Genomic DNA, 18,476 nt, shown 5'->3' with positions numbered 1-18,476 from the left:
AAAGAAGATTCCATTCCTGCAACTTGGCAAAGTTTCGAGAAAGCTTTCAAAAAAGAGTTTGTCCAACCAGAGGATGAATTCGAAATAATTGCCAAGCTTGTTAAAAATAGCATGTAAAATTAGTCTTTTGACAATTATGTGTAAAAGTTTAGACAATTGGCTGCCAAAGCCAAGTCTGATGATCATACCTTGTGTGGGATTTTCATCAATGGTCTAGCTCGTGACTATCAGTATGAGGTTTTTAAAAAAATGAAAGGTCAAAACGACTGAGGATGCTATTCAAGCATCTCAGGTTTTTTATAAGACTATGGTCGGTGCCAGCACTTCAAAACCAACATCTAATGAAAAGAATTCCACGTTCACTTTTTTAAATAGTGGACAAAAAAGAAAGTTGCTTTTCACACCAAAACCAAAAAAAATTGACAACGCGAGCAAGAAGCAGAAATTTATGAGCAAGGATAATATTACATGTTTCAAATACAAGGAAAAGGGATACATAAAGAAATTATGTCCTTTAAATGGAGCTACGGCACCTTCGGCACACCTGGACAAAAGGCAGCACCAAAGAAGTTTATACCAAAGAAATCTGTGCACATGACAGAACTTCAAGGTAAATTTTTTGAAGTCAATATTACGCATCTTGAAGGAAGCCAATGTTCAAATTGTACTTTCAGTAAAGAGGTTTGGGGTCCAAACAAATTATTTCGTGTTTATGTGGATCAATAAATGGACATCAGGTTCATATTTTGTTTGATCCTAGTAGTACTCACAATTTTATTGACAACATTATGGTACTACAGAGGATGAAGCTGGAAACCACACAGAATGATCACATGTACAAGGTCAGGATGGTTGGAGGACAAGTCTACGTCTGGGACAAGAAGGTGTCAAAACTACCGTTAGACATCCATTTATACTCATATAGACTTTATTTTCATGTCATGAGCTTGGGTCATGTAGACGTCATTTTAGGGATGGAATGGTTTCATCCAAAAAATAAGGATTTTTCTGCTGATTGGGTGAAACATTTGATGTCTTTCCATCACAATGGAAACCTTGTTACTCTTAAGGGAAACATTGTTTTACACGAGGAAACTTTTATTAATGAGATTGAGTTAATGAAAAATCTTTTTAACTATGAACTTTTTTAATTGGTTATGGAGCCAGTGTCTTCATGTGTTCATTTTGATGTAAACATTGTTTCTTTATATGTTTGGAAAAGTAAAGTGTTAAATTCCATTAAGAGGAAATTTCAAGGTGTATTTCCTGATGAGTTACCTCAAGGATTACCCCCTAACCGAGAGGTGGACTATAAAATTGAGCTAGTACCAGGGACAGTATTACCTGTTAGTATTCCTCCATATCAGCTTAGCCAGACTGAGGAAGACGAGGTAGCCAAGCAACTAGCTGAATACTTAAGGATGGCTCAGATTAGACCAAGTAAGTCTCCTTGGGGTGCACCAGTTCTCCTGGTTAAGAAAAAAAGATCAAGGTACTTGGTGGATGTGTATAATTAAGAACAAATGCCCATTGCCTAGATCAGACAATCTTATTGATAGGTTGCAAGGAGTTAAGTATTTCACAAAGCTTGATTTGCGAACCGGTTATCATGAGATCCGTATTGCAGAAGAAGATGTTCCTAAAACTACTTTTAGGACACGTTATGGCCATTATGAATTTTTAGTGTTACCCTTTGGTCTAATTAATGCACCATCAACTTTCTAATAGATGATGAATGATATATTTTCGAAACTATTAGGAAAAAGCATGGTGGTTTTCTTAGATAATATTTTGATATACAGTAAAACTTTGGCTGAGCATAAGGATCATCTTAAAGAGGAACTAGGAAGGCTCAGGAAGAAGAAACTGTATTGTAAGTTATCTAAGTGTGATTTCTTCAAAAAGGAATTGTTATACTTGGGTCATAAGATCTCTTGAGATGTCTTAAGTATAGATTTGGATTGGATCCAAAAGGTTTTGGAATGTCCAATTCCGTGTATAGTCAAGCAGTTAAGATCTTTCTTAGGTTTCGTGGTATTTCTTCAGTGGTATTTCTTCAAAAATCTATCAAGGATTATTCAAAGTTGATAGTGCCTTTTACCAACCTTCCTAAGGATAAAAATAAGAAGTCTAATTCTCCAATTGAGTGGAATGAGAAGCTACAACACGAAACTTTCGATACTTTGAAATATAAAGTTCGAGATGCTCCTGTGTTAGCCTTACTAGATCCTAGCAGGCCTTACATTATTGAGACTAATGCTGGTAATCTTGCGGTAGTCCGTAGCTTTGTTCCTCCAAGATGGGAAGCTTGTGGCCTTCGAGAGTAAGAAAATCAATGATGCACAGACTAGGTACCCAGTTCAAGAGAAAGATCATTTATTCTTTAAAGGCATGGATACAGTATCTCTATGGGTCTCAGTTTATGGTCTTGACAGATCACCAGTATTTATAGTACATTTGTGATCAACCAGACTTAAAAGGTAGAAAGGCCAGACGGGCTGAGTTGATGCAGGACTTTGATTTCATGATTAAATACAGGAAAGGTAGCTACATTGCTGATGCGTTGAGACGAATTGGTGAAGTTAATGAACTTAGCTTCACGGAAATTACTTCTAACTTGTATGATTCACTCAGGGGAAAATGCAGTACAGATATTTTCTTTGGAAAATATTATAATTTGGCAAAATCAGGATCCAACTCTGAGATAGATCAAAACCTTGTGAATGAAGGAAAAGCCAACTAATTTTTTATTCGGAATGGTTTTTTATTCCAAAATGATAAGGTTTGTGTGCCGGATGTACCGAAAATTAAATTGAGAACCCTGTTTGAGTGCCATGATGCACCATCGGTGGCAAAGCAAGACATCCTAGCATCATACAGCATACCTTGGCTTTGGTTAGAAGGACTTTTTATTGGCCAAAAATAAAGGATTTTGTTCAAAATTATGTGGTCAAGTGTCATCGGTGTTAGATTAATAAGACAGAGCGCCTTAAATTTACTGGGTTATTACATTCCGTCTCGAAAGTGGAAAAGTATTTCCATGGATTTCATTACGGGACTTCCACGTACTAGCAGGGGTCACGATGCCATTTGGGTAGTCGTGGATAGATTGACAAAGATGGCTAGGTTTTTTGATACGGGATCCTTTTTATACTTGAAGAAATAGTTAAATACTCAAAAACTACATCAACTATTAAAACAAAGAAAATAAAATAACATCAAATAAAATAGCATCATCATCATCAAAAGATAAGATAGAGAGTACCACACAATGGAAACAGATTGGGTGCAATCTTCCCCCCTCAAGCATATAGCTCCCCTTCCACGACTTGAGTATTTTGAGAACTTTATTAATAAAAATAGCCCAAGGAGCTAAGAATAGATGAGCGTACATATTAGGCTTCCTTTTCCCACTTTTGGGGTATTGCTTTACACATTTTTAACCATATAAAGTCTCCTAAGGTTTGTACAAATAGAAACCTTTGCCCAAATAAAATTACTAGTGGGCCTTGTTACATAAAATGACTGAATCCTGCACAAATTAAATTAAACTATTTTTGTAATTCATCAAAAATATGAATAAATATGAATATCAAAAGATAAGATAGAGAGTACCACACAATGGAAACAGATTGGGTGAAATCTTCCCCCCTCAGCGTGTAGCTCCCCTTCCACGATTTGAGTATTTTGAGAATTTCATTAATAAAAATAGCCCAAGGACCTAAGAATAGATGAGCGTACATATTGGGCTTCCTTTTCCCACTTTTAGGGTATTTCTTTACACATTTTTAACCATATGAAGTCTCCTAAGGTTTGTACAAATAAGAACCTTTGCCCAAATAAAATTACTAGTGGGCCTTGTTACATAAAATGACTGAATCCCACACAAATTAAATTAAACTATTTTTGTAATTCGTCAAAAATATGAATAAATATATACCTATAACAGTCCTCCCATTTGAGGAAGCAATTGTCCTCAATTGCGTAAGAAAAATGTCAAGAGAACAAGATTGTTGATGTCATAACCTGCAAGGTAAACTCAGAGGTCCGAACATGGCTCAGAGGCACAAAGGCATGGCTCAGATGTTCTTATGGACATGGAATACCAATCAAGAAAACTCATGCGACACCAAAGTTGGTGATCATCACACTGATTATCAAATCAAGAACACTGATTTTATCAAATCAAGAAAACATGTATAAAAATGATCATGATCTTCACACCACCGCACAATCCACCAACCATATGACACCTCAATCGGTACCCTTGTATAGTGCGACACCTCAGTCGATACCCTTACACATCTCATGCAGTGAGACACCTCAATCGGTATCATCACACTTCTCGTTGCTATACTCAGACGGTATCCACGTTGTCTAGAGATATAGACAACCCATAAATAATCAAACAACGGCCATACACATGTTTGCCACCACAGGCGTAAGTACCCAGGGAATCACCCCTCCATACGAACCAACTAAAACAAACAATAAAGGCAGCCACACACATGTTTGCCAGGCGTAAGTACCTAGGGAATCACCCCTCCATACCATCTGAAACAAATAGTGAAGGCACAAAAGCATGCCATATACGGGCATCCCCGATATATGGTAGCATAAACGCATGAGAGGATGGCTTTATGATTGGTGTGGAAGACTAGATCTACACTAAATGCATATGCAGTGAACCAATCAAATGAACGTATGTAAGACAAGTCTATGCGCCCCCCATACCACATAGGCGTGTTGTACATAAACACATAGGATGGTAGAAAGATAGAAGACATAAATGCGTTTGGAGTAAGTATATGAAACCAATTTGATGTCCCATACCACCAGATTAATTTCATACATTACTTCCTTCATAATAAAAGTTTGAGGGCGGAGTGGCCAGCTCCCTATGAAACTTAAATTCCGACGTAAATTTTCTCTATCTAAGAAATTTCATTTAAGTTATTGGACTTGAACTAATCTTAATGTAAGGTTCATTAATTAGATTATTAGGTTGAAAAGAGATTATAGAAGAACTTATGAAAAAGTTGTATAAAAGAAGGTGAATATGTATACCTCCATTGTTGGTGTCATTGAAATTATTTGTCAAAAAAAAAAGTTTTAACACTCAAGGATACTTGAGATTATAAACCGAAAGTAGATGGAACAAGTTTGGATGATGAAGGGTTAGTTTGCTTTTGAAGTTGACATAAAATTAAATAGTAAACACAAAATTCAAGAGTAGAGAACCGTACCTTTATATACATATATTTATTCAATTGAAATGATACTTCACATTGAAAAAAATGAGAAAGAACGTGAACGGATTATAATTTCATACGTAACTTCTGATTATGACTATAAGAAATAAAATCCTTAAGCATGATCACTATTGTAGGGTTAGAGATGAAAAGCTTACTTGTAAAGTGTTTGAATCACTATCTGGAAGGTAAAACTTCCACATGAATATTGGAAATATCATTCACTAAGGATAAGTTGTTTATAGGACACAAATTTTGTATGCAAATGCGATCTCGTAAAAATTTTGGAAGATGGATAATCAATTTGGTACGATCATAAAGACAATGAGATACCACTTTCAAAATAAAGAGTTTTAACATAACAAGAGAAATGAATTACAATTAAGAAAATTTTTAATAAAATTTACATCCTCCTATTGATGCGAGTATGGTCAGGTATTAGTATCTTCTCCGGGGGTAATCTGGTCCTAAGGTAATGTAATCGATTTATAAATTCTTCATCCATTATTGATGAGTCATCTTCAATAGAATACCCTCGTACAATGTCCATCCACTCTAGAAGGTTGGCAGAAACATATGTTTGGAGAAAAAACAGTGGTATTTCCAATAGGTATGAATATAAAGCATCCTTCATGATCATGTGTCCAAAGCTTCGACCATTCATCTTGCTGCCTGTTGTTGAATATTCATAATAGTTATTGAAAAATGGCATGGTTCCGTTCACTTATATATGCTAAACGGGTACACTGTGTCATGAGCCACATGAGCTCGGTTGTGTAAGTGGATTATGGGGCGATGACCGAGTCATAATGTTGTAATCATCAAAAAAAAATTTTGACATGAGAATGCTATGAGCTGTACAATTAATTTTCATTTAGTGATGGAGTTTTGAGGTCAAGCACTATTACAATTTACATTGAAAACTAATAACAAAGAAATATAAAGAAGTAACACAATTATGAGCTAATGAAAAGGAATCTACTAACGTTTATAATTCAAAACCAAATAAATTTAAGTACATCTTTAATTTAAGGCCAAGGATGCCATGCATTCTGCTCAAAAATTCTAAAGAGATGTCAAGGGAAGTTATTCATGAGGTTAGCTATTATGGGGAACGCCGCCAAATAGCTGGGTATGTGGATATGGATTTCAGAAATTATATTAAAGAAATACAAAATATTCAGTTTGGATAAAGTGTCAAGGAAGACATTATGTGTAACAACCGTAATGTCAAAATCTATGACTTTGGGTTTGGAGTCCTAAGCAATTCCTCGTTCCCATAGTATGATAGATGTCCATCCTTCCAAAAGGGCCATGGGGGAGGTTCATGGTCGATGAGCTTCTCGACTAGAAGGTAAATATGCAGTCCGGAAGCCTCTCTGAGTGCCCACAAACGTGATCGAATGGAGGTTTGCTCAACTATTTTTCTAAAGTTGATTTGAAACTGAGGTTGTCTGATTTTACAAGAAAAGGGAAACTTGTAAGCAAATTTTTGGTTAGGTCTTTTAAATATCACATAACACCTAATCTACAATAGGACTCAAATGAAAAACATGTTTTTGATTTTACCTATATATATATATATATATATATGTCATGCTTTGTTTAATAGGAGAGAGTTTTTTTTAGAATTTAAAATAAAATAAAACATGCGAACTAAATTAGGAATGATGTGAGTAGAGGGGTTTAATTTTGTAAACTTTTCTCTTCGTGAGAGGAATAAAAGGGGTAGTTGGAGAAGACTTCACTAATTTACTTGTCTAATTTTTACAATGGCCATTAAACAAAAAGTTTTCTTCTGAAATTTCTTGATTGATGAGTGAATAAGGTCTCCAGTCTTTAGAGGGATGATTAAAGATATTAAAAGCTGTAATTTTGGGCCTCATGGTAACCCCTGTCTAAAAGTTATAGCAACTAATATGTCAAAGATATAAAGTTGTTATACTTATAAAAAGCTCGATTGTTGGATCTCAATCAAGGCTTTTATAACTTAAGGGTTAAGCCCCCAAGATCTACTGTATGAGCAGAAAGTAAAGAGGTAGTTGGAATAAGGATTATACTCATATATTTTTAAAGTTCTTTTATATAAGGCTCACTAAAGCTTTATTGTTTAAGATTGATAAAGCTAATTAAAGCTTTATTATTTAAAGTCTAGTAATAGTGTAGCTTTAATAAAGCACGCAGTGCTTTTTCTGTAAATTTTTCTAAAAATTGGGTTTAATAAGGTTTTTGAAGCTTTATTTAGAAAGCTCTATGTCTATGACTTTGCAAATTGGCGCATCATCGATTTCTACATAGTTTTGAAAGTCTAATTTTTCTTTTACCATAGTTCATCCAGTAGCTAGCACACATTAAGGTATGCTCGTCTCCAAACTTGGAGTGCATAGTAGAGAGGCGCAGTCAACTATATATATAAAGAGGGTTAAAATTAAGAGAAAAAATTAATTAAAGGTTTGGTCTATAATCCTTCACAATTTAGCAAGGAATATTAATATTCAAGAGCTGAAATTTTCCCAAACCGTCCAATATAGGATTCTACTCCTGGCCTACCCAGAATTCTGAGAATAGGAGAGTGCTACTCATGCCTTGGTCTTCACATCTATAAAGAAAGACCTCAAAACCAAAATCAAATTTTCAAAACCACTTTTGTGAAACCATACGTGGTTTCTCTTGCACAATAGTGGTATTTGCAAGAAGGGTGACATTAATTCCTAGCCATTGATTCTAATCTCCATCCAAGGGTCTATACAAATCCTATATCCATTCAATCTTTGGCCCAAAGGTCTTTTATGTTCTCTCTCTTTTACCCTTTGGTTTCTTGTAAGCTTTCCCCCCTTTACCCTTTGGTTTCTGAGGATTTAATCTTCTTCAAGAATGTACACCCAAGATACCACTGATACGGGATCCTTTTTGTGCTTCTTGAAGAAATAGTTAAATACTCACAAAATACATCAATTATTAAAACAGAGACTTGAAATTAAATTAAAATCAAATAACGTAACATATCATTAAACAAAGAAAATAAAATAGCATCATCATCATCAAAAGATAAGATAGAGAGTACCAAATAATGGAAACAGATTGGGTGCAATCTTCCCCCCTTAAGCATGTAGCTTTCCTTCCACAACTTTAGTATTTTGAGAATTTTATTAATAAAAATAGCCCAAGGAGCTAAGAATAGATGAGCATACATATTGGGCTTCCTTTTCCCACTTTTGGGGTATTGCTTTACATATTTTTTACCATATGAAGTCTCCTAAGGTTTGTACAAATAAAAACGTTTGCCCAAATAAAATTACTAGTGGGCCTTGTTACATAAAATGACTGAATCTTGCACAAATTAAATTAAACTATTTTTGTAATTTGTTAAAAATATGAATAAATATATACCTATAACATTTTTATCCACAAAGACAACGGTTAAAGCATCAGAATTGGCTTACCAATTTGTCAGCAAAACTGTTTAGACTGTATGGTCTCCCTTCTGATATTGTGAGCGATCGGAACTCTAAGTTTACGGCACATTTTTGGCAAGAAGTTTTTAAGAAATTGGAAACTACTTTGAGTATGAGTTCGTTTGATCACCCACAATAATCTAATGGGAAAACAGAGCGTGAATCAAATTGTAGAGGATATGCTTCGTGCATATGTCTCTGGAAAACCATCAAGTTATGAAAAATATCTTCCAATGATGGAATTTGCCTATAACAATTCTAAGCATATGCCTACTGGCTACAGTCCATTCATGCTTATGTATGGGTATCAGCCCAGGGCACCTATTGATGTCGGTCTTAAGGAAATTGAGCTTGATGCATCGAGGGATTTCTTGCGTGATATATGGAGGAAATGTTGACCCAAGCTCAAGATTCTATCAGGAGTGCTCAAGATAGAGCACGGTTTTATGCAAAAAGGGGACGCTCACCTCACGAGGTCTTTTAAGCCAGGAGCGTTGGTTTATTTAAAAGTTCCTAAAGATTCTCAGACTTTGTCAACAGGAAAATGCTCAAAATTATCTCCTAGATATTGTGGTCCATTCCGAGTTATACGTCAGATTGGCACGGTTACGTATGAATTAAAACTACCTCCACATGTCAAAGTTCATCCAGTCTTTCATGTCAGTAGACTAAAAGAGAAGCTGGAAGGTGAGGATAACACAGTTACTCCTCAAGAACTCATTGAAGTTGAAGATTTATCCTATGTTCCACATGAACCTGAAAAGGTACTTGAATTCAGGGAAAGGAAACTTCGTAGTTGCTTAATCCCTGAGGTTAAAATTAAGTGGAAAGACAAGGAAATTGAGGATTCAAGTTGGGAGTGAGTTGAGAACATTCAGCATAGTTTTTCTTCTTTTCATTGTTGCAAAGAGTGCAATGTTTTGAGAGAGGGAAAGTATGTTATGTGCACATTATATGTGCATATACTAGGAGGCTAACCCACCCTAGGCATGTGAGCATGGGACCATGGGAACATGCTCTAGTGGGGCAAGGGTTAGGTCTAACCTTGGGTTGAGGTTAGGGTCAGGCCACCAAGGGTCACACATGGAAATGGAGAGTCAAGAGTCACTTGAGGGCCCTCCTATATAATAGGGGCATGGGGCACTCTCAAGGGATGTTCTCTTGTGTAGAGCATTGTATCTACTCTCTTGCCATTTCATTCTAAAGCTATGTGCTACTGGATTGAAGTTATATCTCTTGGTGGTATGGGACACCAAGGTTAGGTATGTGGTACTTTATTGTATTTATGTGTGCACCCTAGGGCTCGAGGGTGGTTGGGTGAATGAGTATATGCCTGGTTTATGCATGTTTATGCATTGTAATTAGCTAGAGAGATCTTTAGGGTTTTAACATTAACGCAATTGATGCCCTCTTCAAGAATGTACACATCATTTTTTAAGCATGTACAAAACATATGCAACTCCTTTTGAGCATGAAAAGCCTTGATTAGGATGTTTTGAGCATGGACAGACCTTTCTTCACATTATAAATACTTTACAAGAATGCAAATAGCATGAACATTTTATTCTAAGAATGGAGAAACCATGTGTGAGTATGTGGAGAAAACATGCAACCCCTCTTATAAACACAAGGACCCTTTTGAGCATGCAAGCATGTGAAGAACCTCCTCTGTAACCCTTTCTTGGAATTGGGAGCATGAAAAGCCTTTTCTCAACATGTTATATCTATGGAAAAGCATTTCACGCATTGATAGCACTTTAGTAGCATCGTATAAATAGCATATGTAGTCTCTAAAAGGCATATGGGATGCTATGAACCATGACCATATACACATACATACATGACCATGCATTTTAACGCCCTTTTTTAGCATGTACACAACACCTTTTGAGCATGTATAGAGCATATGCAGCCCTTTCGAGCATGAAAATCCTTGATTTAGGATGTTTTGAGTGTGTGGACATGCCTTTCGGCACATTAGCACCACTTTACAAACATGTAATAGCATGAATAGTTTCTTCTAAGAATGGAGAAACCCTATGTGAGTGTGTGGAGAACACATGTAACCCTTCTTATAAACACAAAGACCCTTTTGAGAATGCAAGCAACCCTTTCTTAGAATTGGGAGCATGAAAAGCCTTGTCTCTCAACATGTTATATGTATGGACAAGCATTTCTGCGCATTGGCAGCACTTTAGCATTTTATAAATGGCATAAGAAATCTCTAAAAGGTATATGGGATGCCATGCACATGACCATGCATATATCTTAAGTATGTGCATGGCCATGGTGATGAATGACATGTATGCACATGCTAGTCCTGCATAGCTATGTATATATATGTCCATGTGCATGGCCATGGTGATGAATGACATGTGTATGTATGTCTATGTGCATGGCCATGGTGATGAATGACATGTATGCACACGCTAGTCCTACATAGCTATGTATATATATGTCCATGTGTATGGTCATGTATGTATGTGCATGGCCATGTATGTATGCATGTGCATGCCATGTCACATGTTGACATGGACACATTAAGTCCACATCAGCAAAACCCATACTGTGTGCCAAATGAAAAAAGCTCACTACCAAATTCTCATCGAAAAAATAACCTCTTCCCTCACTCTTTGACCCATCTTCTTACATCTTTCATTCCCTCACTCTTATAAGGATCCACCTTCTTAAAGCGTTTCTAAGCTTCTAGCCCTGCTCGCAACATTGTAAGAGCTACTTGGTTCTCCTACTAGTTAGCCCAAGTGGGTTCTCCTACTAGTTAGCCCAAGTGGGTTCTCCTCGTGTATGATTTGGCTTTCACCATTGCTATGTTGTGTATTCAACAAACTACACACAATCGTGATGCTCTTTGTTTACATTAAGTACCCACAATGCTCCTCCTCATCATCTATGATATAACACTTTATTTTTAGCATCCTTCTCTTTACTCTATACTAGCATTGAACCTACTCGTCAGCCTCTCGGTAACATCTCAAAAGTATATACATTCCCCTATCAATCTTACCTATAAAAGCTCATTTTTTGGGCCTCTTGTAATCGCTTTCACTTTCGAGCCCCCATATCCAAAATCATATTAGAGATTTCATGCTATAAGGTTTTCATTTTTTTCAACTTTAATCTCGTCAATATTAAGTGGAGGTGGGTAAAGGCATTGAAGGGAAGGTGCCTAACATGGCCAGCTTGTTGGGTAAAGGCATTGAAGGGAAGGTGCCTAACATGGCCAGCTTGTTGGGTAGTGGGAACAGAGATTCATAGGGAGAAATTTATGGGGGGAGAGAGAGAGAGATATTTGGGAGTATCAATAATAGATGGTGTTGATTAGGAGGTCACACTTTGAAGAACATATGATTTTGGAGCTTTCAATGTGTCCATTAAGATCTTGTTCGCTTACACACTCACATGAACACACGTAAGGAATAGTTTTAAAATTGAGAGAAATCATGAGGCTTTAAAACACTCTTGCAAAGAACCAAACTTTTAAGAACTATGTTTATGTAAAAGAAGGCCAAGATGGTAAAAGGTAATGTTCGACTTTGATACAAGTGTTTATGTGAAGAACAAAGCTTTTAAGTACTAAGTTTATGTGAAAGAAGGCCAAGATGGTAAAAGGTAATTTTTGAACTAGGCTTTAAAATACTCTTGTGAAGAACCAAGCTTTTAAGAACTAAGTTTATGTGAAAGAAGCCCAAGATTGTAAAAGGTAATATTCAACTTTGATACAAGTGTTTGTTGTCAACTTTGATAGGGACTACGAATAAGATGTTCAACTTTGATATAAGTGTTTAATAGGGACTACGAAGAATAAGATGTTTAATGGTTTAGTTAGAATATGGGAAGGGAATACCTTATTATTTGTAGAGATTGAGTTTAATCATTGCCTTTATCTCTAAGTGTGTTGAATTCACCTTTCACTCCTAGACTAGCAAATATTTTGGTACAATACAAAAACAAGTGCAAATTGTAACCCTTGGACTTACACAAGCAATATAAAGTGGGACAAATTGTGTATATAAGCATCACTTAAAATTTTTGGATTTGGCAAGGAGTTAGTGTTTAATTACATTTTCTTATTTTGTCAATAAATTCAATGTTTTCCTCACCAAATTAAAAAACATCTCTCTCTCTCTCTCTCTCTCTCTCTCTCTCTCTATTAGATGTGTAGAGGAAGATGAATAGATTACTAATCCTATAGGTTAACCACGTCTTTATTGCCTCATTGCATTTGTCAGTCCACCTTCACTTTTTGTGATTCCCTTATTGTTTGCTATCTGTTTGTCTTCCTTTTTGCGTGCTTGAGTCCTCAAAAAACACACTTTTAGTACTCCTTTAGTTACCTTCTTTTGGCACTCTCTTTTTCTTGAGGGCATTTGTGGTGTGAAGGATTTGGCATGAGAGACATGCGACAAATACCTCATTGTAGGATGAAGGGGATTTGTGGTGTGAAGGATTTAGCATAAGAGACATGTGACAAATACCTCATTGTAGGATGAAGTGATTTGTGGTGTGAAGGATTTGGCATGAGAGACATGCGACAAATACCTCCCTCTCTCTCTCTCTCTCTCTCTCTCTCACACACACACACACACACACACACACACACACACACAAAGTTTGTGGGTTCCCCCCTGCTTGCTTCAATCTAGAGAGACACATTGAATGAAGGGTTTCAATCCACATAATTGCAAAATAAAATGATTAAGTTAGCATCCCACCTATAGCATGAAATCATAAAACTATAAGAGAAAATCAAGCACTCGAGGAAAAACTTAAGATGCCTCATGGTGGTCGAAGAATGTGAGAGTAGTGAGACAATCATAGATGTAGCTCAAGCACATGCAATTTTATCGATTTTATCGAAGGTAGACCTGAGGTAGCACAGGTAATTTCCAAGAGATCATCTAGACCCTAAAAAAGGAAGTCGTAACTCATGTTCATTCTATTTCACAAAAAATTGAGGGTCATGACATCTTTGAATCCAAAATAGAAATCATGGAAATCTTAAGATATAAATGTCAACATGAAAGGACAATTTGATAGATGGTTCACACCAGGTTTAATAGTGAGGTAATTGGAGAAGACCGAGAGCCACACAAAAATTTAAAAAAAAATGGACTATACCCTATGAAGGAGGGGCGAGTTAATCTTAATAAAGAGTTCGAAAGGCCAAAAATCTTGAGCCCTTAACCTCAAAGTGATGCATCATGCATGTGTGTAGGCTCCAACAAGATGGTAGCAGACTCCTATGATTTTAATTTTCTATTTGTAGATGAGCAGTTTGAGACCTCTTATAATCTATGCTTTCTATCTAGTCCCATAGATCATATTGTCATCAGGAGTGGATCTCTCTCTCTCTCTCTCTCTCAAGTGGTCCAAAAGTTTTGTTTCTTTTCTAAGTGCTTGGTCCATTTGTTTATGGGATTTTGACATGATGTTTTAAAAAGGAATATATTTCCTAAATAAAGTAACCATGTGCATCCAAAAACATGATATCTTTTCAACATGGCTTTAGTCCAAGTAGGCTTGATTTTTTATGGGTTGCGTTACTCGATAAAGAGTAAAACTTTTCTACACAATGCATATAAAGAAGTATTTTTTATGTTTAATCAACAGTTGTGTTTGTACAGAACATTTAAAATATGCAAAAATGTGCAAAACCCTTATCAAAATCAACTTGGGTCCAAGGAGTCAGGTTTGAGTGGGTGTTTTAAAAGAAAGCATTTCTTTTCTAATGAAAAGAACTATGTGTATTTATTTACAAAAGCATTTCTTTCCTAATGAAAAGAACTATATATATTTGTTTAACGTGGTGTCTCTCTTAGAGATGCATTTGTGTGTACCGTTCATGCCCATCTTGATAAGACCTTCAAAAGTTATCTAATTATTCCGAGCAATCTTAGTGGGAATGTGTGATAGATGTAAGGATTTGTTTATAAGGAGACGGCTCTAAGAATGTGATATGAAGCAATGTGACTCATGGCAAGTTGCAAAGATGTGATATGAACTAAGGTGAGTAGTAATGCAAATGGGATTATGAGATAAAAAATGATTGATAAGGAGGGAATGTGAAAAGTGAGGATTTATTTATAAGGAGAAGGCTCTAAAGATGTGAAATGAAGCAATGTGACTCATGGCAAGTTGCAAAGATGTGATATGAACTTAGGTGACTAGTAATGCACTAGTAATGCAAATGGGATTATGAGATAAAAAATTATTAATAAGGACCAAGTTGTAAGATGTGATAAAAAATGATTAATAAGGACCAAGTTGTAAGATGTGATAAAAAATGATTAATAAGGAGCAAGTTGTAAGATGTGATATATGAAGTAATGTGACTTACAACCAAGCTTCAACATGTGATATGGAGAAGGAGACTTCTTAAGAGGAAGTTATTGTTAATGAAGCAAGGAATTGTGTTGTGTGGTCACAAATAAACTTGGGGCATATTAAAATGAGAGAAAATATGTAGTGAATCCCGATGAGTAGACTAATCTGTGAGGTCTCCCAAGTGTATGAGGGCATAAGCATGGAGGGCCCTTGTTCATTGTAGGATCATTCTCAATTGCTAGATGTATCCCATTTCCAGAGATGAGTGAGAACATGGTGAGAAGGTTGGGGGCCCACGAGCACATAGCTAAGTTGGTAGAACAGTTTGGTTCCATTGCGAGGACCTAGGTTCAATGCCATCAAGCGGGTGTGTGTTACAAGTACCTTGAGATATTTAGATCATTCGTTGCTTTGCTTACAAATTTTTTTTAGGCCCAACTTAATTGTTCACATGTGGGAACCACCACACACGTGGGAACAGGTAAGGGCGTCCATACACGTGGTGCGTCGTGAAGAGAGGGGGGTCACGCGGTTTCAAAAGCTTCTGATATTTCTTTGTGTGTGTCGGGCGCAGCACCGAGAGTCTCTTGCAGCTTTTATACAGAGAGAGCTCTCTCTGTGTAAAGACGAGTGTTCGCTAACCGCCCAATGCCGGCAAGGCGGGGGGCAGGGGTATACAAGGCCATAGCTAAACACAGTGAAGGCAGTGCAGAGCTTTACAAAACTGACCGAAGTGTCCACGCACTCGGCACCTCCAACTCTTATAAAAGAAACACATATATTTACAAATTACATGTACAAAATACTTTCATCTTATAACCAATTAAAATAAATAAGCCACCCCATTGACCCACATGGAGAGCAATCAGCAATGAGATCCCAGTATAGAGCATCTGATTACACAATAAATACACGTGTATACGTACGTCCTATCCCACGCATATACGTACGTCATATCCCGCAGAGGATCGGTGACAAGTGCACCTAGGATAATGGATGGTGAAGGGTTGATAGAAATGCTTAGCACCACCATATACCGGGGGATATTTTTTGGTGAGCTTCCTACACTGAGCTTTTTTGCTATTTTGGTGAGCTTTTCTAAAGCTATTCTCTCATTCACGTTGTGTGGCTGGGTGATGGCCTCTACTACACCACCTACATGTACACGAGAAGAGAACACAATGGGATCACAACTAGGGGACACTAAAATCCCAACTCCAAGTGCACCAACCAAACTTGCACCTGCCCTCTTACCTCCAATTGTCTCTATTGGACACTTCAACACCCTCAAGTTTAGAGGTGCCTGAGGGCTTGTGGGTGTCATAGGACATTTGAAGTGGTTTCTGTGTCAGACAGAGGTTCTGAGTCAGTCGGGTCTAGGTCAAGTCTGGGTCAGATTGCTGAGAGAGAACTCAGCTAGTTCAATCAAAGGAGAGTCAAAAAAGGGTCGGCAGTGTGTCCAGAGAGTTCATAGGATTGTGGATATGATTGTGGATATAAGGTCACCTATCACTGGAGGACATGATTCTGACTGGGGACAAGTGAAGCCATTCGGGTCTAGAAAGAGGCGAGTTCTGTGTCAGCCAGCTGAGAGTGGATTTGGTCGATTGGTTGTCAGCTGTGGTCGGGAGGGGCTTTTAAGTGAGTGATCAAAGCTTTTGGAGGTGAGATATGACCAGAGAGGATATCTGGAGGTGGCAACTGGATCAGATAGGGAGGTTGGGAGGGTTTTGAAGTGTCCCGTTGATTCAGTTGAAGGGCTGGGGACAGTTGCCATGTTGATTGGCCTAAGTTTAGAAACATGCTTTCAATTAAAGCAGGTAACATTTTACTCCCTCAAACTAGCACACATGGGATCACTTTTCAAAATTATAAGCAAAACAGAAACATAACTATGACTTATGATGAGATAATTTCCATAAGTTTAGTAATGCAATTTCACTCAAAGTTAGCACCAAAAGAAATTTGGATAAGCTAGATTCATAATGAAAACGCTCATGAAAGCACCGAATCTCCTAATGAAGTAAGTCCTAGAATTTGCGATTCCTAATTAGCGTAGCGATGATATTTCTCTCTGCTATTACAGGTTGATGCATAAACATGTTTTCATTTTGGTGTAACCCTAGTACTTGTAAAAACACATACTAAATGTGCTTGCAAGCAAAATATGATTTCTTTCCATGCACTCTTCGCTGAAAATTAGGGCAATTGCATTCAGGTTCTGTTTTAATTGTCACCTCATACTCCCTTCCACTCTTTTCTAATGTAATAGAAAGTACTTTAAAATTTGATTGTGAGATCCCATTCTTTGTCTCTATTATCACTTCGAACTTCTGTGTAGTCGCATCTTGAATCTTTTGCAAAGCTGCCTGTGATATCCCATGTCTCCACTTTGCTTTTTTTCCACTTGTGGTTATGCCTTCCTTATCTTTTGCAATGTTGCATGCTGCTGGTGATGTGCCCTATGGCTTAGTGGCCTTTTCAAGCTTGAAAGTTACCAATTCTAGCTTACAAATTTCGTCAAAGGTCAAATTTGTCCCTTTGTGCACTAGCCAAATAAAAGGAACTGGTGGAGTAGGTCTGAATATATTGTGGTCCAATTTCCATGTATGGTCTAGCCTATCGTTACAGAACCACATCCACTGATCACATACACCACTTGCACGTGGATGCTTACTTTGGCCCCATAAACATGGTGTTGGCACACAATTACTACAAGCAGGTAAGAATTGGTTGCACCTTGCCCTTGGACCACACATGCCCATACATGTTACTCTCCAACTGACACGGGTCCTCCTTATTGCCCAAGCTTCCTTTGGCACATCACGCTCAAGTACTATGGTGCCATGTGTTGAGATGTCAAGCTCGATATGAGCTGACACTCACGAGGCGCCTGCATGACCGTTCGACATTTATATCACTGGTGGGTTTAGTAGCTAGCACCCATATATCTTCGCCAGAGATTCTACAGCTTGACTACACCAACTAGCCCACATTTACCCACTCCTCTTAGCGTGTTCACATTATGGACCGCTTGTATATAATGTATTATGTGTGTTAGTCACTTTATCTTCTTTGTAGACCTCTTTTGTTGTGTGAAGTAGAATAAGAATTTTTAACCTCTCACCTTGTGTGCTCTCTTCTAGGGTTTATGTGTGTGTGTGTGTGCTTGCAAGAGATCAAGCTCTCTTCTCCCCTGCATCTTTTCATGGTATCAGAGCCTGATTCATGCTAAGGACTGAGTGGTAAGCAAGAGAAGCACAGGAAGCGGTACGAGGGTAAGAGCTTCATTTACTCTTCTCCCTTTGTGTTGTCTACTATACCCTTGTTGGGAGCTCTTCGGGAGGCACCGGCAAACGAACTCCAATTGAGGAGATTTTTTCACGAGGAAAGATACATGGCAACTATAGGGTCCTATTGGACA

The sequence above is a fragment of the Cibotium barometz genome, chromosome 47, assembly GCF_041138505.1.
Source record: "Cibotium barometz isolate CiBa-2024 chromosome 47, ASM4113850v1, whole genome shotgun sequence".
In the NCBI taxonomy this organism is placed as follows: domain Eukaryota; kingdom Viridiplantae; phylum Streptophyta; class Polypodiopsida; order Cyatheales; family Cibotiaceae; genus Cibotium; species Cibotium barometz.
Note: the sequence above shows the minus strand (reverse complement) of the source record.